At 37.3% G+C, this 24723-nt stretch overlaps 1 protein-coding gene across 4 annotated transcripts in view; it reads left to right on the forward strand.

Moving 5' to 3' along the window:
* LOC124170556 (Ig-like and fibronectin type-III domain-containing protein 1) overlaps positions 1-24723 on the forward strand; it is a 381562-nt gene that overhangs the window by 204824 nt on the left and 152015 nt on the right. For all 4 annotated transcript variants that reach the window (XM_046549349.1, XM_046549352.1, XM_046549351.1 and 1 more), the window contains one exon: positions 3023-3105. The gene's annotated coding sequence lies outside the window, so the exon portion shown is untranslated. The remainder of the gene's footprint in view (positions 1-3022; positions 3106-24723) is intronic.

The raw sequence follows: 24723 nt of genomic DNA on the forward strand, positions 1-24723 counted from the left end.
AAACTGTTAACTCTGAGGGTGGGGATGTAGCCCTTAACCCCCTTTAATGTCTAGAATGGACACAAAATTAGCTTTAATTTGTGTTCTGCCGTGTTTAAAAATTAGTTTACCTTTATAACGAATTTTTATGATGTAGACCGCCTCTCAGTTCCCCTTCCCTTCTCTCTTATCCTTTTTTACCATGTATTTGAAATATTTATATAAAATTTATTAAATTTATCCAAAATGGTTCCAAAAACTCATTTCCTGATTTGGGTCTTTCATTAACTTTCAGAGATTTGTACAAAATCAAAAATAAGTTGTTACTTATTCTTAATTACAGGGGAAACTCCTGAGGGAGGTCGAAATTTTCATTGGGAAATGTACTATTTGATTTATTTAAACTTACTATTAGTTATTGTGCAAAGACTTTATTAATAATTACTTGGAGTCTGGTGTTCTTCGAATAACTCTTTTACCTAGTGCTGGTAAAATTGAAAGCCTATTTTACATTTATAGTGAGTATTTTTTGACAGGTTGGCGAGAAAAACATTGAAATTCATTGTTATACAATTAGAAGATATATTTTTTAATGAAGACGTAATTAATAAAATTAACGACTGGATATAGATAATCACTTCGTAGCATAGTAGTAATATTACTAGTTGTTTAATACAATACTTTCATTGCCAACATAGGGCACGAATTTTTATTCTTTTTTCAATGATACTACACATATATTTCTATTTTTAATCATTGCAGCTGGTTTTAATTTGTTTTTTCTTTTAATTCCTTAAAACTCTCTTTTATAAATCCATTCATACTAGAAGAAACTAAAATAGAACATGGCTATTCCTCGAAGGTGTAAAAACGCTGGTACATATAGAATCCGATGACCCCTTTCCAGCGGCTGAAAAAGAATTATTCACTACTGTTTTAAACTGCGTACTAACGTCCAGGTAGGGACATGAATTATTTGTACGACTTGGGTGATGGTGGTAGACCAGTTTCCTCTCCATCACCGCAGAAGAGCGCACGGCAAGTGGTGCGGTAGGGGAGGGTGCGGTGAGCGGGTGCAAGCCGTCGTTTGCGGCGAGAAGGGCATTCCAGGGCCGGGAATGGCTTCCGGCGTCGCATCGCGATCAATTCCCGTTTCGCTTTTCTGCGAGGGATAGACTTTGTCGCGGGTTTCCGAAGGAATGAAAATCTTTGAGCGCATGATTTGAGGGGCTGGCACTTAAGGTCGTCATATGCCAGCCAAATTTTCCGCTCCCGGCGATGTATTGGCATAGAGGTATTGAGAGCTCGCGGATGGGTGCGGGAATGGGCTGGCGAGAGTGGCAAGAGTATACACAAGTTATAGACAAAGACATGAGATGAAATGTTAAATGGGCTGTAACAGCATGACAGAAGAATGTGTGTATGGTCCGACGATTTTTTGAATTATCCGTCCTAGGTTTTGAAAAATTATATCATGCATCAATATATCATTACATTGGACATGGCGTAATTTTTCCAGCATTATAAAATATGAACTGCAAATCATAATTTCCACACTTTAACATAAAACTCCACTTCCGACCATTTTTAGACATTCTATGTCATTTTAAAGGTAAAATGACGTAAACTGAAACGTTGAAAATGACACAGAATGTCGACACCATAGTCGATAATGGAGATTTATATTGAAGGGTGGAAATTATTTTTGTAGTTATATTTTATCATGCATATTGCATGCATAGCATGCATTGTATAGCATGCATTTCCGCAAAGTCATGCCTGAAACGATTGCATAATTTTTCGAAGCCTAGGTCGTCAATAATATAATTATATGGGTCATAAAACATTTTTTTGTCATTATCCTACCTAGTTGGTGCACAGTTCCATGAAATATGGCCATTCAATCTGAAGTTTGTTGAATATTCTGATAGGCACTTGGATGTTTTCTCAATTCTTTATCGGCATAAATTGAAAATTTTTGGTGCCGTTGAAGGTCTCAAGGACAGTCTTTTCCATCGTGCCCTACCATTTGGCCTTTATTTTCTAACGTATTTTATGCTTTTTTGGATGTATATCTTACGGTGTATGAACCGGGGAAATTGGGGGATAGGAGATGAGATTATGTATTGTATCACAATGGAAGGTAAGACAAAGAGATGGAACACAAAAAACACGTGGTGCACAACGGTAGAGTGGATATGGAGTGGGGAGATACTCACGAGAGCAGAAAGGTGGATTTTTTAAAATTTAATCTTAAATTACATTCACAACCGTGAGAGGATTGCTCTCTCAAGATAAGCTGAAACGTTCAGAAAAAGAATATAAGTGCCTGCAATGTGCACGGCGAAAGTATACATTTATTAACTCTTGCTTAGAATAATATAATTATTTGAGACTTTGAAAAATTAATAAATAAAAATTGATTTAAAAATGGTGGAGATCACCCGTACGAGGAAAATTTAATTTAAATATTTAAGTATCTATAATTATGGTAAGAAACTTTGGGACAGCCAGCAGAGCAATGGTTTCCTATTACATTCCCGCGTTTCTTGCGTTAATTGTCATTTCATGCTGCAGACACAGAGCCTGTGCTTTATGTATACTAACGGCATGTGCGCTTCTTTTGCAAGGAGGCAATTTCGAAAATAATTCATTAAAAAGACATATTACTCACAACAGTCAATTCTATTTTTGTTACTTATCCTTGAATTAAAATTTAAGTTATATATTTGACATTTTTAGGGTACACAGAACAAACCCTTGTCAAAGTTTGCCTCTGACTACAATTTAAAAATATTTCGTCAATATTTTCTCATTTATAACTTTTTAAATGTGTGATGCAGGCAAGGGCCTATTCTGTAAACCCTGAAATTTCGAAGTGATAACTTAAGTTTCAATTCAGTAATACGTAATAATAAATGATGAAAATACGACTGGTAAAGCGGCAGTAATGCCTCTTCTTAAGTGTTCTATAAAAGTTTTAACGATGAGTAATTTCAACTACTCTGCATCTCATCACTAACTTTTCTTTCATTTGTTCCAGGATTTTAGGTGGTGAGAAATTCATTGGTTGAGAACTGGACTCCTAAACTCCACTCAAGAAAATAAACTCACCTGAATTTGAAGGTACTTATCGCATTTATTTTTTATGGGATAAGTTGCGAGTTGGCTGGATTATATTTTGTATTTCTTCATTGTTGAGAGACTTCGACAACTCTTTCTTATGCCTGTTGACAATGTACTCCCTGGACTCTCTCGCAAGACAGAAGCTGTTATTTGGTACATTTATTCCTTATCCTGAACTAAAAAATATCTGACAGTGAAAACGTCCGATCTTACCATTTACAGTAACAGAAAATTCCACTTTGGAGGCGGAAAAGATCGGAGGCTATTCAAAGTCTTAGTTAAACGTTTATCTGCAGAGTAGGCCACACTTAAAGCTTCAGGTAGCCAAAGAGATCTACTTATTTATTTATTTATTACTCGTTGACTTGTTTAGAAAAAGAGATTTGTACAAAATTTCACTGTGATAAAAACGAGGAACATGAGTTACCTTTAGTTAAATTCCTGTTTGGGATCAATCGGCTTTTTTCCGTAACCTAAAAATATATGAAATCATAAACACAATAAAAATGGTTGCCACTGCGACTCAAATATCACAAGACCTCATAAAATGTTATAGTGTCTATAGGAAATTTATTAAGAGGTGATCAAAGCTTTAAAAAATAACGCCAACCACAATGGACTAACTTCCTTAGGTTACTTCTTGAAGTGAAATACGAAGTACGGTGACTGACTGCCTGCTGTTAAACTAATTTTATGGAACATTTCTTGGCAGTTGGCAGCAGGAAACTTTTTTTCACTTTGGATATAATCGTTTGCTTCAACTGATCAATCATAAAATAAATAAAATAACTTGCTCATAACAATTATCCATTTAGAGCTGCAATATCCGACCAAACTCACAGAAATATGTCTTAGCTTCTTTAAGATTACTGAAGTGAACCATATGGAACAGTAATGATAGCCTAATAAGATGCTTCTCATTTCTTATGCGAACCCACACCACTTGTAAAGCGATTAATGCGCTTCCCGCTCGCCTGCTGAGTCTCATAATTCAACATTCTCGACCTCCAACACCCACTCCCTTCACCAAAAATGTAAGCGTTCCCATTGCATCAGTATGTCTGTACCTCTTTGATTCTCTCACATGGCAGAGAATATTCTCTGGTTTATTTGTTTCTTATCCTACATAGTCGAAAATGTAATACAGTGAAAACGACCGGACAGAATAACCAAATGCTGGAAAGTCTTCGAATATGTCGCCATGGAATTTTTTATATTTATGCTCGCATCATCCTGTATGAAATTATAATGAGATGGCTTGCACCGCGTTCTCGTTTCCGCGTGGGTTTCGTCCACAGGTGCGATGCCCACTAGTGATGGGTGTGGCGCGACATTGAGTTGGCATCCTTCGTACCTGGCCTCCGATTCGACATTGCGCATTCTCAAACAGCCATACTGTGGACAAAGACGTAAGGAAATACTTCCTGGAGATCATTTAAGCTTCAAAATATCATTCTTGAACCACCATGCAGGGACGGGGACATGGTCAACCTCCTTCCTACCGATGTAATGTTAAAACACATACGTGGAGAAGGAAGGTTGGTGTTGGAGGTGAATAATTTTGAGTTATGAAATTCAGCACGCGAGTGGAAGGCCACAAATCTTGATTACGCTGTTATTACTGCTCAGTATAGTTCAAATCACTAATACTAAAGGAGATAATACATATTTATGGCAGGTTGATGCAGGCCGGTTCCGGATATTGCAGTTTTATTGAATATTTATTTTTTATAAGCCATATGATTATATTATTTGATTAATTTGTCGACAATACACGATTTTGTCGACGGTGAATCAGTTTTCTGCCGCTCTTAGGATCAGCTTGTCTAATGTTTGGAGGACCTTTTGAACTATCAAAAGCATCCAACCACAACTAAATCGAAGCTCTAAGGCTAATTACCAATTTCAGGCAAGATCGGTTAAAACTTTACTTAATTTCGTCCCATGCCAACCATAGTTAATGGGGAAATGCGAATGTGGTATGCGAATATTGGTATTATATAGCGCAGGCTTCAAATAACCACGGTGATCGCGAAAAGCGGTTTGCAAACATTCCGTAAGCCACCGCACAATATCCGAGACTAAATTGCAAAACGCTGTGAGGTAACTACTGTGTGATGCTTTCCGTGCTGAGAGCTCTAGTAAAGGCATCTGGCTTCGTCCTGCAATACGCAGCCACAAAGGCGCGGATCTTGGTAACTAGGCTTAAGAAGTCTTCCCATTAACAAACTTGCTTTTTATGTAACCATCGACACATTATGAAGACAGAAATGATTAGTAATGAGTGAGCTCTGCTTGGCTATCCTTCCAAGCCTCTTCGTGCCTCGAGCTATTCCTTCCTTCTTTCTGGAGTATCTCTTCTCGTCTTAGGCTGCATGTTCTTTATTCGTATCATAAAGACCTCAAGGAAAATTCTTGATTTTGAAATAATTTACCTAATGGATGATTGCTGTGAATACTAACTACGAGGCTGGTTATAATAAAAATTTGTCTATGGATCAATACAAAAATTTGCAAAGCATTTTCAGATACCAGTTATTTAAATACTTGTAATAATAATGAATAAATACAATACAATATTTATATGCGATACAAAATACCAGTTCATTGATGTTCGATTTTGATTAACACTTAATTGGCCGCTGTTTCTCGTGCGATGAGTAAACCATTCAACCTGGCTGTCATAATAGATCTCTACATATTTTTAAGCACTTCAGGCAGGGTTTCTCGGAGGAAAAAATTGTTATAAAGTCATAGAAAATACTCGCCGTCTCTCGTAGTTTTTCCTATCTGCGTTGACGCTTCACCTGACAGCGAGCGTATCATTACCTCGCAAATCATTAACAAGTTTCGCTAGGGTATTTTTTTGTTTATGGACGGGGGAAGCCCATACCGATCTTTCTTATGTTTATAATAGAGTCTCCATTGAATTTATTGTTCACCAATGCAAATTAATTATTAAGCCAAAATGGACAATGTGTCCCAGGAGATTCAAAGCGTAATTTAATAATCAATATTAATTAATCAATATTTTTGCAAATAAATTAATATGTGCTGTCCTTGAAATATTACTTGCTATGTTTAAGCGTAAAAGAATATGTTACCTCAAAATTTGAATTATTGACCGATTAAGGGTTAACTTGATACCTTACTTTTCAATGCATCTCTATTTATCCCTTAAATGGGAAAAGAACTATTTCTAGCGCTACAATCGACGAAGGTTTGCGAAGGTTTTGTTTTTGCCTCAACTTTAATTGCATCACATGTGAGCCTTAAATTAAAGACGTTCGTTTTACCAATGAGTTAAATCTCATTTATGGTTGAAACTGCTGTCCAAATATTCCCACGGAGTATAATTTGATTTTGGTATTGAGACCAGTTAATTTATTGCGATAAATTTATAGCGTTCGCTAAGTTTCTTTTATGTACATGTTAGTCTAAAAATTTACTCCCTTTTTAGATAACTTGCATTGAATATATTCAACCCAATATCAAAAACGGTTGTAGCTTTATTAGCATATTATTTTGAATCATACGCGTCGCTGCTTAACGGAACTTGTCATGATTGTAAAAATACCATATTTTCAAAGCAATGATCATTCTCAGTCTAGTAAGTATAGATATATATTTTTCTTTCTACCACCTTTTCATTGATAATAAATTAGATTTATGACAGAAATGGCCCGAAAAAGTAAGATTTTTAAATCTTTCATTGCAAAGCATTAATTAGTGTGACCTTTTTTTATCAAATGTAACACATCCTGTCGTCTGGACGAATTATTAGTTTGCTGATATTGTCTTCATTCATGACAGTAGCCTTTTGCTTTCACTTCCCGCATAATTTCCATCGGATACCAGCAAAAATGTATGGTGAGATGAAAAAGCTCCATCTTTCCAGCTTGTATCTTGAAAAAATTCCTTGACAGGAAAAAAATTCCTTTACAGAGAAATTAAGATGCGGAAAAATAGCAATCTCTTGTGTGTTACAAACCAGATCCACGCGGAAACTATTTTCCAATGCTGTTTCTTACATTTTCGCATATGAATAACTACATTACCTATACAACTCTCTCAGGTGGACTGGAAAAAAGCTCGTTTCATGAGATTTATGTACAACTACTTGAATTTTAATTTTAATCATTTCATTTACACATTTCTGTTAAAATGTCCAATTCATTCGTGCGATGTTTAATTGAAATATAAATGGCAGTTCCCGTTTGATCATATTTAGGCATCGCTGTGGATACGTTTGGGTGGATGAAGCTTGAATGCGTCTTTCATGTTGATTTCCATCCGCCGCGGAACGGCTGGTATTTCATTTGAAACTGGACGCGAAGGACGGAATGAAAATATCACTCAGCAGAGAAAAGTTTGAGCCACGCACCTCTTTGTGGGCAGCATGCCAGCGTTCCTCCTATGCTTGAATTTCCTCCAATACTGCAAGAGGGAATTCTCAAGTTGGCCACTGTAAGCGTTATCACCCACGGCGCATTTAAATAGGTCCACTAAGGTCGCCACTCACGTTAATGGCGAGCAGAGTCATCCGATTTTACAAATAAATAAGATATAATTTCCGTTTTTAACGAATATTTGTCAACTCAGCAGTCCATACCACCATCTCGAGTATAGTCATCAAATTTCCACAGGAATGAAGGGCGTCTCAGTAATTTAACTGGCTAAAGCACCCGACCAAATTCGGGTTCGAATCCCGGTCAAGGCGAATGGTTATTTTTCTGTGGATTTTTCGCACAATGTATGCTTTGCGGGTGGCTCCGTAAGGTTATCACCGTGGTTATGCCCTGGTATACTTGAATTACCAAAATTTATGTACTGGATGGTATGATCTATCACCTTTATAACTTTTCAGTACTATGCATCGCTACTTTGCAAATATAGAGAATAAATGGATCGTGTCTCCATATTCCGGGTTTTCGCCGCGTTGTTCGTCAGAGGCAGTGAAAATTTCTCGGATCTCACACCAGGTAAGGTCCTCCATATCTCTTTCCAATGTTTTGATGCGCAACTCTCCCATCATTCTCAGGGATTAAGGAATCCAATGCCATTCCATTCGTGACTCGTGGTTTATGCATTTAAATTTCCGTCGTTAAGAGCGTTTGCCCTCTCAGCGTATCCTAATTGGCCGCCAGTCCCCTTTGATTTTCAGGAGGTGATGTAGCTGATGTTGTACCCGCAGTCTCTGTTGATCATATTCTCGTCTGTCAGATCTGAATAGATTATTTCACTAAATGATCCCAGGTTGTTATCAGAAGTTGACGACAGTTTCACCGGGATTCCATCAGGCATCTTCAGCTAGAAGTGAAGACGCCTTCTAGATAAAGGTGCCTCTCCCTCGAAACTCCGGGCAACCCCTTACAATCAACGCGGCAAAATTCCAAAATATGGAGACATCCAGGAATACAGAACGTCGCGGAAAACTATAAAATAATAAATGGATAGCTCTGCACTTATTACCATCTTACGGACATTTTTGGAAACCGGTTGAAAAGCTATGATATGATATGAAATATATGATACGAATCTAACTGCTCTGTCCGCAACGTAGAAACGACCCAAGCCAAAAAGTTGAATCAATGATGTAGAGGGGGAGGTGCGGCAAGACAATAGGGTGGTTTCCTATTAATTCTTTATTGCCTAAATCGAAAGATTATTACTCCTGGAGTACGCATTTCACGCTCTTAGATTTTTGAATGACGATATCTCTCTTTCGCGAATATACGAAAAGTGAAAATTTTCAAGCGCACGAAAACGTGACGCCTAAGTAGGAATGCTGGGAAAAGCCCGTGTGACGTATTTCTGGTTCCAGATGTCGCCGTGTGAGGTGACCTTGAGGCGAGGCTTTGAGCGCTGATACGATGCAGGCTGCTAGCAGGTAGCAGAGTACCCTGCTAGCAGGTAGCGCTTGGCTTAAATAAGGATTTTTATTACCATATCGAACGAAGGAAACTTTCCGACCTTGGGCAATTTTAAAGGGTGATTATTAAGAGATGTTTCCCTGAGTTCTGTGCCTCATGCATGAATTGGTAATCTCAGACGATGTAAAACTCCTATCCACTCATATAGAAACTAGGTCCCTGTGACGTCTCGGGGAGTGGCATCGCATGGGCGCCAATCTGGCCTTTTTCAAATGCGGCTAAAATTGACCATTGCCATTCGTCTAAACTGGGATTTATAAAACCAAATAATTTGTATGCTGGGTAATGAATTGCAATCAATGCCTTCGTTTTCTTTGATGAAAGAAACTATCCTATTGTTATTTTCTCAATCAACAATCTGTAAAAATCACCAAATTTGATTGCCAAATAGCTGAGTTGGTGATGAGCAACATAAATCAACCTTGAATGGAATGCGGCCTCCTCTTTGAAGTCCCCGTGGCTCTGTCTTTTATTCCCTATAAACCCACGCCAACCATCTCGCGATGCAAAGATGGCTTCTCCCCTTCCAAACCTGCCCCGCGACCGAGCGAGGGTCCGAGATGAATACTCGTGCCATGCGGCCCGTCGCAGCTTACATATCACCCCCACCACCACGCGCTTTGATCGTGTGAGCCTACCTTTTGACTTGTTCACTCATACCATTGTGCTTTTGAACCTGTTACCCGTTAATCCAATTGTCCGGATAGAGCAGAGCCCCTGGTGGAGATAAACAATCTCTTCGGGCCCCGAAGATTTTTTATGGATCACAAAACTATTCTGAACGAGGTCTTTATTTCTATCATTCATATTACAGTCCTGCAAAGTTTCCTATCCTTCCACGTCGAACTATTTTAGCGTAACTCAATCCCCTTCGTGTTTTACCTCAGCCCTTTTCCTAACATCCTCATTTTTATTTCCACAGGACGATCAAATACGGTGATTTTTTAAGGACTCTTTGTGTGCTGAGGAAACAACTAGCATTTTCCTATGTCATAAATCGCTCAGCGTGAAATGTACGACCATTGAATAACCAGGAAGAACTCCTTACATGATTAATACTTGATAAAGTAGTGCTCTCAAGTTTGATTGCATGGAATTATTCTAGTCATTTTGATTTCAAAACAGGTGCTTGGTAACTCCATATAATTTATGTAAACGACTAAGGTTTCGTCATAGAACGTCATCATTACGTTCAAACAAAAGGCTTGGGTACATTCCTATGCATTTCTATCGTGTGTTTATATCTGGTATCATCTAATTCCTAGATATAGCGCCATCAGCCCGGAGCAATCAAATTTAGTGACTTTTAAAGACTCTTTGTTGACTGAGGAAAAAACAAGTATCTTGTCGCGCCTCCTTCTCTATATCATATGCTTCACTTGGGACGTTCCCGTGTCACGGGTGGAACGGTTGGATTGGTATCATTTGAAGTTTTTTTCTAACATTAAAGTAAACGAATTGAGTTATTGATAATAAATGCTTTGCATGAAACAATTGAGACACGTGAAAGGAGACGAAAGGCATGTGACAGTATGGTAAAACTTTTGTGCTTTAAAACAAGGGAGGGGAATAATGATTTGACCTATTAAATATTCCGCTTGATTAAGAGAAAATTGATCATTGATTGAAAAGAATCAATAGATAATGGCTAAAATATGCATGTAAAATGTATCCATGCATGGGTTCTATTAAGGCTTAACTAAGCAAATATTAATCATATATCGATAAGTACGGAAAAAAAATGTTACAAACAAAATGTAGTTTCTGGATTTTACTGAGCCATGGAGTCAATTTTGAGCAAGTCAATTTTCAGCTGATAGCATTTCTTTCATATTTAAAGTTATCTCGTTAACCTGGCTATGGATAAAAATCACAGTTACTACCTTTTCTGATTCTCATTTAACGTCAGGTTATATGATTTCGTGTTAGACATTTAAATCTAAACATAGATACTTCTATTAAAATTTCAACAGATTCGGGCGTTATATGGTGGAAGTTCGACCTATTTAAAAAAAGATGTGACATTTTTCCGTAATATTTTAATGCTTACGACGCGTTTCGGCTCACTGTACCATATTTGAGGCGAAACGCGACGTACGCACTAAAATATTTTTCTACCATCTTTTATTTCAATACTTCTTTTATAATCAATCTCTTTTTAATATCTTTTCTTGCTCAAATATGGGTTTTCGGAGATCATGTGATTTCCTCTCAAGTTTTATTTATTTATGAGGCTCATAAAGGTTTATTTTCACCTTTGATTTCAGCATAAATATGACGAGAACAATTGGTCAGTGACCGAATTGATAAATCCTTTGGTCACCATATGAAATAGATCATTGTATCTCAATTTGGGCATCAAAAATTTCTTATAACTAAATGATTTCAGCTTCGAAGTTACTTGCAGTGGAAGCATTTTCAGTTATTACAAGTTGATTAACGGGCAAATATTTCTTGAAATAGAATATTGCATCAGAGCATGGCAATACTGAATGGAAAGCAGAGAATAAATTCCTCTGAGGCAAGTAAATGAATTTGGCTGAAGGATGAATAAATGAAGGTGGCTTAAATATTGATTTTGCTCCGCTTTGACGAACATAGTGGAAATTTCCCTAGAAATTGAGGAGGAAGCAGAAGCCGTGATTCATCTCACATTCAGTTAATGTTAGGGGTACTGAAATAAGGATTAGATGACGCGGAAAAGGTCTTCAAATTCTTCTCGACAGTCCACATTGGCAATTGACATTGGCAATACAAGGTAGGGGTTAAATTTCAACAAATAAATACGTTATTTAGAATCAATAGTCATGCGACATCCTTTAAACCTCATGCGAGGTTCTGCGAGGTATCAAAGTTCCGAAAAATGTCGACGTCGGCGGCGGCGACGTTAAATATGTCGAACTTCCACCATAAAACGCCCGAATCTGTTGAACTTTTAATAGACGTACCTATGCTTATATTTGAATGTCTAACACGAAATCATATAACCTGACGTTAAATGAGAATCAGAAAAGGCGGCACCCAATCATCATCACCAAAATTTGATCCGTAAAACCGCTCTTCCGTTGAATGATACTTAACCCACTATACCATTGGAACGATTGCGCTCTTATTCACTTTCAATGTCCAAAATATCGGTTGTGTTCACAGATACCTCGACGAGAGTAAACTCCATTTTATGTTAAGTGGTGGACGAAACCATAACTCGAAAATTTTGAGTGGGAATTCATAGCTGGATCCTTTGCGTCTTAATTTAATGCGACGCATTTGATAGAATTTCTGCGGTACGAGGGGTATGTAGTTTGCAAATCCACGATTTCTAGAGGACATTAAGTGGACAACATTTTGGAAGACGTGGATATTCAAATCCATAGTTCTTGAGCTTTCCCCATTTAGAGCTTTGCGTTAATTTTTTCCGCCACTGTACGTGATGACGGGGTTCCATGGTAAACGACGGTGGTTTGAAAAAATTAAATAGAATTACCAAGTATTTGCTTTACTAACGTAACATCTCTTCTAGGTTGTCGAAGATGAGATTACCGTTCAACGAATTTTGCTCCTATCAAAGTATATTTCAAAATGCAATAACAAGTGACCCAGTAATAAATCCGTAAATGAAGCAGATATTGTGGTTGTTGTTTTGGCAGACTTTTATTTTTGGGCGCCTGGTACATATGCAAAACATGACCACATAATTGTGTTGTGGGCAGTCTAACTTTGGTCGTTGAAGGACAAATACACCCGTAAGTCCTTACCTCCTAAACTGTTCCATAGATTCTAGTCTAGTTCTACCATAATAGTTTTTTCCCTTTTTTGCACCTTGCACTATGGTTTTGACCAAGCTTTAATCCCGGAGTGCATGACTAATCCAAGTGTCCCTTCTCTTCTTAGCATTTTAATGAGACAGCGTCTTTCCCCTATCCTTATAAATACCTCCTCGTTTGAGACTCTTGGCAACCAGGATATTTTCAATATTTTTCTGTAGCATTGTACTTCAAATGCATATGCATTCTTTACTTTTCTCTCGTATTAAGAGTCCTGGGCTCACTACCATAGAGCAGGTCGCTCCATACGTAAGTCCTCACTTGCAATTCTGTTATCCCGAAATTAATATTGCTGGCGGCGAATAGTTTGTTTTAGTTGTTTAAGACTAACGTAGCCTAGATGATGCGGTCCATCGTTTCCTTCTTACTCCTCTCATACACAGGTATGGAATAGATGTAGTAAAAATAGCAGTGTTGCTATTCTAAATATCTGTAGAATATATCGATTTGCAATCAGCATCATAAATGGAAAAGAATATTTTAGGTTTATTATTTCAAATCCGTGGGTTACTTCCCTCCTCTGCTCGAATCCTGTGTATTTAAAGCGATTCGATTAATAATAAAAGTTGTTTGCATTTTCCGACACAGATGCGCATGATAATTATCGGCAAAAATTTTATAGTTTGAAAAGCTATCAATCAATTTATGACAATTTTATAGTTATTGAAATATTGTTATAAGTCGGCAATTTGGTTAGGTGGTAACATTCAACGAAAGCGGTTTTTCTGCTTGCTCCAGCCGGGTTCTGTTATCTCCAAAACCTATCTTACATACGCTATATGTTGCTGTCGAAGTTTCTTTTGAATTTAGCTCTAATGGTATGAGGTATGTTGATTCTATAAAATAAGCTTCCCAAATCTTGTTGAATGCTTTTTTATGTAAAGAATGTAAAATTACTTATTAACGATGAAATTCAGTTGCGTCTTGTGAATGATTTCACACTGATCTACATCTAAATATATATGTGTACCACCCCAAAATTTGCCTCAATTGTTGTGTGGATTGGGGTTTTAGGACTCCAGCCGTTAAGAAGAAAATAAAGAATTTAAAAAAAATGAAATGTGCTTGCTGAGTCCGTTGTAGCATTTATGTTAGCCACTTACTTATTTTTCGGGAAAGAACGATTTCATATATCTCTTTGTCCTGCAAAATTATCTTAATTTATCGTTTCTGTCGAACCGAGAAAAATAGTGAGATTCTCAGATTATGTTCTCTGTGCTACATTGAAAATATCTCTTCTTAGCTCCAGCATTCTTACATTTGCACGTAGCCTCCGAGTCTCAAGTGGCTCCCTACCTTATTAATCTAAATACCTTGTAGGGCTTTCTGTGTACTGGTAGTGGTTTTTGACGGAGCTCACAGATTTCCTTTGTATTTCATTAAGTTCACGAATTAAGTCTTTCTGTACCGGATCCCAAATGATCGCGGTTATTTCAAGGTGTGCAATCAACATCAGAACTCATGCACACTTTGCATGAGTTCTGATGTTGATTTTGAAAGTTTATTTGAAATTAATACGATTTCTCTCGACGAGGCGATTTACACTGATGAAATGAAAACATTTGTAATTTCACATGCGCAATTTTCTTCGATCGAATTCTTCGCGGTGCGACACCTTTTGGTGCAGATATTGCAGCTAGATGAGACCGGTATGTATCACGAACTGACGAAAACTTTCTTACAAAATTATATTTTAAAATGACATTTTTTCATTTGAACGTGAAGTGAATTCACGGAGTGGAGCCGAAAACTAGTGCTATTGTTATGTTGTGATTTTTGGGGCGGAATATAATTTTCCATCATTGTATTTGAAGTCATTTCTGAGGTTGTGCGTGTATACGCATTCATTCTCCATGGCATGTTGAGTAAAATTCTTGAATAACGCAGAAAATTGGAGTGCAGTTATAAAGATTATGTATTATCGATCAATAAGGAAATTTCGGCGTTCCGTGGCGAAAATTTTACTCTGCTTCTTATTTTTTAAATTATGTGAGTACCTATCTCGTTAATATAGAAAATTCTTCTGAATTCAAATTTTCCAGCGTAGTCGTTTTAGCTGGACATTTTTTTCCTGTCCTTAAGTTCCTTCGTAGATGTGATGTACAGTATTGTTATTTGTTTTTTCTTATGCCGTGTATTACGTAATCAGTGTGAAAATTTCAGTGATCAGTTATCAGCTGCACGTTTCGACATATTTACAAAATAAGTACTCTTTTTGTTCCGCGATGCATTTCTTTCTTATCGCTCCATGTTTTTCTGTTGACCGAATTTTTCGTGGCTTCCGCCGCAGGGGATCGGGTTGGTCTAGTGAGAAGAGTGTTCCTACCCTGTGGGTCCAGGTTCAAATTCCGACGGTGGTGGATATTATTCTGTGACTTCCGATTTTTGTTTGAATGGTTGGCGGAGGGATTTTCCACAGCACTCTATCCGTCGGATGGGACGTCGAGCCTTGGTCCCCTTGGTGTCTTTCTTTAAGAGCAGAACAATGCCGGGTTTCTCTCCATCCTTCAATACCTACCCTTTTCGGAGGCTGCGCGCTTGGCTTAGATTGCTTGAACAATTTAGAATGAATATCTTTAAGAGCGACACGGAGAACATAATATTAGAGCCACACTATATTTCCAGGTCCAAAAGAAGCGATAAATTAAGGGAGATGTTTTGCCGAACAGATAGATATGGGAATTCGTTTTTACCCCGAACCATAAAGGACTTCAATAAATGCTAGTCCCAACTTCGTTAAAGCACTTCATTTTTTCAGTTGTAAACGGCTGGTATCCTAACACCCCCTGCCACACGCCTTTTAGGCGGCTTGCGGGGTATTATGTAGATGTAGATGTGCCCTTTTTTCGGTCGATCGCCTCCTTAAAATGCCATACCATGCCATACTCCCGCTTCATCATCTTCCTTTACTGCAAATTGCATCAATTTCACCCAGAATTATTTTTACCCCAGTTTTACTTTAATTCCGGTCTCTGGATGTGTTCACTTGTGTACGGCCGTTGGTTTTGCGCCGATTTCGAGCTAGACGCGGTCGTTAAAGCCAGTTGCGATTCGCCACTCTTCCCAATGTTGAGTCGATAGCCATCAGACGCCTAAATTCAATTTCCGATATGATTGCCATTAATCCGACATCTACTTTCAGTCGACAGGCCGTTTACTCCCCTCCGAGCTGGGTGGAGGGAAAAAAAGAGGCTTCAGATACGCGCGACACTTGTGCAATAACGCGCCACTCCATCATGAGTATTATCAATTTTGCATGAAGCATCGCTTCGCGTGTATCCTTTTATTTTTTACGAAGTCGGCAGTTGGGGCTTGAAACCTCTCTTCCGGCCCAAAAGTGCCGAGGAAGCCGTATTTCTTCCACTCTCGGGACCAAAAAATAATCGCCTCTCTATCACTCGGCTGCGGCTTCAATTGGCAATTGGACGGCTACTCTCATCTCGATTGTCGCTCGAAATATAAAACCGATCCCTTCACGTCATAACTCCACCGTGCCAACAATTTACTGCCATTCTTGAACAAAAAAAAAGATTTTCGTTCGTTTTTAATTTGTTTCTTCCACCGGGAATTAATTCGTACCATTCATTCTCGAAGGGCCGCCTACCTCTGAGCTGGTTTCCCTCGAAGCGAGCTCTTAGCGACATGGCCCGCTATCCCGGAGGTCGCTGATGGTTCAAAATGTAATGAATAATTTTGAAATATGCCTTTGATAACCGATTTTTTCAAAAATAATAAATATTTATCTTATGCGAACAGTTTGTATCCCGATGCGTACCCCTATTACTAGCATTTATAGAGCGGAGAAGAATTGCGTTCCTAAATTTTAACCCTAGATTGCTGATACCAGAAGGAACCGACATTACTTATGATGGTTAGGTCGAAAACGCTTTTGATTTTACACTACAAAACTTAGATCCAAAGGATTCAATTGGCCACGAGTTTGCCCTAATGCCGGACGCCTTGGATACATCGCGATCTCCCGCAGGAAAAGCATTTAAAGTCATGAGTTGTCCATTTTTTCAAAAATGTCATTTTTCGAGTCCAGAGCATGCGATGCGTCGAGAATCCAAGTTTTACTAGCTATATACGAAACACATTTTAAACCACCTTGGCACTGAATACCGAGGCGGGACTCGATCCCGCGACCTTCCGTTTGGTAGGAGAGGGCTTTTCCCCGTCGCCATGGGAGCCGGAAAATAACAATATGTGGAGTTTAGAAAAAAATAGGTACGCAGTGTTAGGATAATTTATATTAATGATAATAATTATAATAGTAATCTAATTTGTTAATTTATAGTTTTTCGATAATGCTGAGCCAACCATGAAGTTTCATTAAACCGTATTATTACTTTAATTATAACACTCAATAGCAAATTACACGGAAAACAGCATCATATTGTTATCATGTTTTTCATTTGATAACGACACATGAATTAAAGTTTCAAAAGGGTATTTATATGTTAGCGGTTGCTAATGAAAATTTTTAGCACATTTTGAAAGTCTCGTTAAAAATTACGTTATTTCGTATTTACAATAATTCTCCCTTAAATATAAAATGGCAGTATCTGTAACTGTTCCCCACACAGTTTAGTATTTGACCCCAATAGTGTCAAATCATCAATGCACTAGAAAAACACACTTCTGACCACCGACTGACTGATTCATACAAATATTTGGGATGAACGAGACTAGATGCGTCAAAAATTCAATCCACCTTTGACTCTGAAATCCTAGGAAAAATTGTTGAAACACTACTAAAAACGATACTAATATGTTATCCGTTATTAATAAAAATTTTAGGCATATTTTGAAATATTCGATAAAATCCACATTACTTTGTTTTTACAACGATTATCCCTTAAGTATGAACTGGTAGTATCTGTTACAGGTTCCTACGCAGTATTTGACTCTAAAATGTGTCCTAAATCGTCTATTCTCTATAAAACCCACCGCCTACCACTGACAGATTCATATAAATGTTTGGGGTGAACGAGACGAGATACGACAAAAATTCATGGAGTCGACCACTTTGAAATCGTCAGAAATCCTAGGAAAAGTTGTCAGAACACCAAAATGTCTATCTATTTTAGTGTTGCCAGCTGCCTCTATGGGGAACTTGGATCTATACCACTGGGATCAAAAAATCTGAACTGGGATCAAAAAATCGACTTTTCGAAAATGTCATTTTTCGAATCTATACCACTTGATATATACTATATAAACTATAGTTATACTATATAAATTATAGTACTTAAATACTTTGTACTATAAACTTTACTATTTTAACGAAAAATTTGAAACCACCTACGCAGTAATAACAAGACACGTAGCGTTAGGGTAATTCAAATGATCTAATTTGTTAATTAATATATTTTCAACTATGTTGAGCCACCCGCGGCATCAGTTTAATTAAACTGTGCTTTTACTTCAATTAGAGCATACATATGGTAATTACGGGACAAATAGCGTGATAATTTGATCATGGTTTTAATTTGATTTTGCCACGTGTATTAACTGTTCAAAACGATATTTATGTGTTAGCTGTTGGAAGTTAAACTTTTCATTCTATTTTTAAATTTTCATGAAAGCCACATTATTTCGTTCCTGTAACGATTCTCCCATAGACTGGTCGTATCTGTGATAGATTTCTATACGGTTGAGTTTTTAGTACGTAGTTTAGTTTATAAAGTTTCATTCGTTTGATAAGGTGTTAATAATCCTTATTTAAGCCAAGCGCTAGTTGCTACCAGGGTACTCCGCTACCTGCTAGCAGCCTGCATCGTAGCGACGCTCATATCCTCGCATCACGGTGACCTCACACAGGGGGAGCCGGAACCAGAATGACGTCACACGGGATTTTCCCAGCATTCATACTTAGCCGTCGCGTCTTCGCTCGCTTGAAATTTTTCACTTTTCATTTAATCGCGAAAAATAGATATCGTCAATCAAAAATATAAAATCGTAAAATACGTACTCCAGGAGTAATAATATTACGATTTAGGGAATAAAAAAAATAGGACACTTCCCTATTCCAAAGTTAGGACACAATTTGGGAAAAATTCACGAAAATCCCGTTTACGAATTCACCCTCCAGAAGAAAGTTAATATTGGACATCACGTCACTACGAAAACGAAACGAAAAGAAGCTTAGTAGTTGATGAATTTTGAGTTTATTTTACTTATTTAATTTACATGTAAACTTGGTGGGATGAATATTATATTGAAATTGTTCTCATATTGGAAGAATAACATCGCTCTTGCCGTAGAAAAATCATTTATGCAGTATTCCCTGCAAAGTTTTCAAATATAAATTAAGGGATAAACTTTTTTTAGGGATTAAATTGCAATTTTTAGATTTTATAATTACATGCAATGATAGCAAAAGACTGAAAGAAAGATGTAGGCGTTAGTTATAATAGCAACAAACGCCGCGGATTTTGTAACTCCGAAATCCAGTTTTCGGAAGTGGAAACTTAACAAGGTAGGATATTATTTATACCAAAGTAGAGGCGTTTGTATATGAAATTCTCGAGTAAGTTATTGTATTCAAGTGTGAATGGTATATACAATCAAATGCATATCCCGAATCGTTCTGCAATGGAGGAATATCAATGAAGGCAACGTGAAGTTCTGAGAAGGGAGTTAACACTTTTCAACGTGCGCTGCGCCGCGGACGTTAATTACGGAGGCTTGCGACAAACATGTCTAATTTCACCTCATTTAATAGACGTTATTGTGTAATGCTGTGCAGTCGCTTCGAGGCCTCAAAAGCCTTTTGAGGTCAGGCGTACAAGAGTCTGGCCCCGATCTTCCTGTAGCGCACCAAGATTCAATCCAAATTTATGCCAGTGACCTCTGCTTAGTTGAAACCCCGCTACTCTCATATGTTTACTGCATTTCTGTCATTTAAAGCCGTCGTTATTCCCAATGTTATCCACTTAATTATTAAATGAATGAAATATCCCTTCCCAAAAAATTTCACGGTTATTACAAACAAAAACTGTCTTGATGGAATTCATGGAAGAGAATACAATCGAAGATCAAAAATAACAATGTGAGTGTATGTATATTTAACTTTTTCTTGAAAGAATTGTGGCCACATCTCTTTTACCAGATGCTAATAAGGATCTTTAAAAATTTTTATGTAAAAGTTTAATCAATTTGGGTTGATCAATAAACGAAAACTGAATCTACAATTAAAACTTTGCCTGCTAACAAAATGTGCGCATAAGTGCAACTTTTCTCTCGACAATTAATTCATATAGAATACAATCTAAATTTGTGCCCGAGAGTACCCGACACAATGCGAAGAACTGAATCTTTTCTTTTTTATGAATTTTAAAATTTGGTTCTCGGAAAATTATTTTTTAAGCATCATTGGTTTTGAAGTGACTCCGATTTTACTTTTTAAATTAAACAAGATTTAAATTTGGGACTTTGAATTGACTTATACACATTTTTATGCTAATCCGAACGCAATTCAAAGTTTATGTATTGGAAATCTCACTTATGGCGAGTAAGCAATGCTCAATCTGCCAATAAATCAAATATCACCGCTTTTCAGCTTGACATTTTCTCTACTCAATATGTTTTGGTTTTGAATATAATAATTAGTGCCTTATGTATTTAAGAATCTAGAAATATCAAATTTAACCTTGCAAAACTATGTAGAAATTTCTACTTTTGGCCAAGTTTTAGAGCTGTTGACTCCACATTGTGTTGGGTCAATTTACGTTTTGGGCGTGGATAGTGTACAATTCCAATTGGTTCTACTTCAGATAATGTGACTACTGGCATTTTTATGCTCCTTTTATATGCCCAACACTGCCTTGATTATGAAATGTCGTTCCATCATTGCTAGTTCCGTTTTCAAATCTCAGCTCAGTTAACTCTTGGGTTTAAATAAAATTGAGCGGGGGCGGTAATTGGCTGAAGAGAAAGTTAGAAGTGTATGTCCTAAAGCCAATTAAAATAAGAATTAAATTCTCTGCCAGTTTTTCGGTTGGCTTGGCAACCATGATCGAGAGGGAGAATGTGTCTTTACTTAGCGGAGGACGAGGTTAGACACATTTTCCCATACGAATATGGTTACTCAGCCAACAATAGAGCCATCTTCGGAGACTTTAATTCCTATTTTAATTGGCTTCACGACATGCTCACCTCTAAACTGTTACTTAATATATGACAGCCGGTTTTATATTTCCTTAAATAAATAAATAATTTGAAAATGTTGGTAAAGTACAATTTTTTTGAGTCTGATTATTTTTAATGAATTCATATGTGAAGTATCTTGTTTATTTTCAAACCACTGAAAGCCGCTACTTCATCGGAGTTTCCATAACATTTAGCTATTAAACGTTGTTTGTTTAAACGTACTTAAACAATCATGCCCTGAATAGGGAAAACCTACACAGGCGGGACTCAACCCGCGACCTTCGGTTTTGCGGGGGAGGACTTTACCCCGCCGCCATCGAGGCCGGAAATACATGTTTCTGAGCGTATTCTCTTCGTTTGAACTGATGACTAATTCCGCGCTAAGAAGCGCAATGAATGCAGCATTAAACCTCCTCCCCCTACTTCCACGTGTCGTATGCTTAAGATAGTTACTCCATTTTTAAAAATTTGAGTATCTAACGCGTATGGTATGCCATATCTGTATAGCGTAGTTGTATTATTTAAGACAATATGCAGAGGGAAGAATTCATATGTTCTTAACGCTTTGAGTATCATTTTTCCCTCAATTAGTAAACCGAGTCCACTGAAGTTACTGTTATTCCTGGACCTCAATTTCAGTGGCAAAGGACTATGAAGAACTACTTTGCTTGAGCTTTCCTTGGGGGTATTTTTTTCTTGTAATTCGTTCATTCTTGTGTTTGCTTGCTTTGATAATCCTAGAATTCAAGAATCTTTCTGGAAATCGGCACATTTCAAATGCATGTATGAGGTAACTCCAAGGGAGATATTGGCACAAATTCATCAATCGTTTTCAGAATCAAAAAGCAAGCAAAGAGTTTTTTACTTCCATCACAATCCATTATTTGAATGATTACAGTCGTCGGTATACCTGCGACTTATATTTTTCGAAATTACACCGTTTGTCCAATTTGTCCTGGTGCGTGATCCAACGTGAGTTTTGAAGTTGTTCCGAAGGTTTTCAAGAGTTTATTTTCCCATAATCACCGTATCAATCATAATATTGTATCATTGAGTCTTTTATTTTCCCCTGTTGTATCTAGTCCTTTGATTCCTAGCTCATTCTTAAGTCCAAATCCTCTTTTTTACTTGTGCTTGGAGTGTACCGCATGCGATTTAACTTTATAATAGTGTTTCGAAATTGCTTAAAAGTGGGATGTAATAATGGTTTCACCGGCATTTATTGATTTTCCTTGAGATAAAGAGCCAGTGAACCGCCGGTAGCGTGATTGTCGTTGTTGCATTTTAATTTTTTTATAACTAATGAATAAATATCATGTTAAAAATAATGATTTGTATGAAAAGACTAAAATTATCCCATTATAAATAAATATATGAGTCGTAAAATTTGTCGTAAAATATCATATTATATAGATGTTGTGCAAATGAAAACTTTAAGAAAAATAAGGAGGAAATTAAGGTCTAAAATTTCCATGAAAAATTAAGAGGTGGATGGGTTAAGAGGAAAATTATTTTAATGCCTTTGCGACATCATTTACATTAATTATGCAATTATATTTGAACATTTAATAAATAATAGATTCGAAAATGTGGAGTGACGCAGACTACAAAACGTTTTTGAGCCTAAACCCCGGCGCGGCGCAATACTCGGTCAGGGAAGCGTGGTGTGGCCAGGCTTTTGATTTCGTGGCCACTCGAAGGGGCTCGAGGCGCTCGCCTTGGCATTCTGGTCGTGCGTTGATGATCGACAAGCTCACAAAGGGGCGATGCAAAACGAATTCGTAATGATCCCAAGAACCTTGAAGAATTCGAAGCAGTTTCAGATAGCTGTGATGGTGAAGACGAAGCTTTGTTTGACAACAGTTTGACCATGAATGCTGCTCTTTTTGTCCGCGATATTCTGCGAATGTGTTTGGGACTCAGTTTTTTTTAGAATTCATGATTTTCGGAATGTGCTAAATGTTTTTCATCATCCACACCGGTGCTTTATTACCGATGCTGTCATCCGGGGACTCTATACTCCACACGAATGCATAGTTCCCACCATGGATGAAATTAGCCAAGAAAAAAATCATTTGGCTCAGTCGGGATTCGAACCCGGATTTCCCCATTTTCGGTCAGGAATGCTACCATTTACATATATGTACATGTAAATAGCAGCATACCTGACGAGCAATTGGGAGATCCGTGTCCGAATCCTGGCTAATCCAATTAATTGTTTCATGTCGAATGTTATGCATGTTTTAAATTGCCCCCGTGCGCTTGACTGCGTGAAAAGTTGCTAGTTTCATACAGTGTTGTGATTGCATAGTCTCTCAGGAGGCTGTCCGAGTATTCGATTACTTGTCCGAGTATCCTTCATACTTGAAGTATTTACCATATTCAAACGTGATTATACTCTCTTAGGTCCTGAATATGTATGACAATGATGGCTCCAGCCAACACCACCTTCGGAAAGGCTGCGAGCCAGGTCAATTTATCTCCGTAGCGTCATATTACTCGGTTATAACAAACCTTTGGATAGCATACCGGCGAATTTTGTGAATAATAACCTCGTGTGCTAGTTCAAAAAGGCAGTGTTATAACGAAGCTTTGTCTTGGATTTGATGTAGGAATACGTAGTAAGGTGTCACGAGAAGCTAAGGCAGCCATTTAAGGTTCAATGAATACCGAGCTAGTGGTGGGTGCCCCTATACACGGATGACTAGCATTTGAGCCAATTAAGGAATCGGCTATTTCCTCGCCAGTGGAAGAGGAATGAAGAAAAAATAGTCAGCAGTCGTTCAGGAGAATGGCTTCCCACCGTCTACACCATTTCTAGTGAGTACCCAGAGTACTGATATTACCTCAATGTTAGTCTGAGTGTTATTGAGTGACTATAAAGGCAATGAAAATAGTATTTTTTTCCTAAGAAGTCACTAATTCCAATTCCTTAGTATTGCCTATATATTTAATGATAAGGTATGAAATAACTGGCTAGTAAGTATTGAGTGGACAGTTAGTCACGTATCCGCTTATAAGAAGTGATTTAGGCATCGTTTATGTGCCAAAGCGTTTAAATCCTTAAATTAAAGTTGACATTAATTTTTATCTCTAGCATCCTTTTAAACCATGAACTTCCTATTACCTCCGTATTTTCTTTTCAGTAACTTATAATAATGTTGTCATTCTTGAACATGAAATGTTTTTTAAATATCGCGTTGAAATTTGAATAGGCTTAAATGATACTGACACTTTTATTGAAAACAGATGTTAAGAATTTGATTTATTAGTCATTGGTATTTTATGTAGCTCCAATCTTGTTGCTCCTATTGCTTGGGGGTATAGTATGTTTGAGTATTCAGAAAAAGCTGATGTGTGGCCAAGTACATGGAAATTCTTTTTAAAAAAATTATTGACGAGTCAGAAGACGTCACCCCAAGCGTTTCAAAAATTTTTGAATTAGTTGAAACGTTTAAATTCAGGAAAGAATTTTTAAAATTAAAAAAAGAAAAAAAAAGTAATTTCATCCTGCCATGGATATGGCAACATAAACGTTAATAAAACTTTTTTCAAAATCATTGAAAATGTCCTTCCTATTGATTAATTGGTAGTGCTTTATCACCGGTGAAATTCTTTCAAACATTCGCAGATTCTCTATGCCAAACACTTTAACTGAAAATTTTTTGCTGCGATTTTTTACCTTTGAATTGGTCACTCTTAAGTCT

This window comes from Ischnura elegans, chromosome X, assembly GCF_921293095.1.
Source record: "Ischnura elegans chromosome X, ioIscEleg1.1, whole genome shotgun sequence".
In the NCBI taxonomy this organism is placed as follows: domain Eukaryota; kingdom Metazoa; phylum Arthropoda; class Insecta; order Odonata; family Coenagrionidae; genus Ischnura; species Ischnura elegans.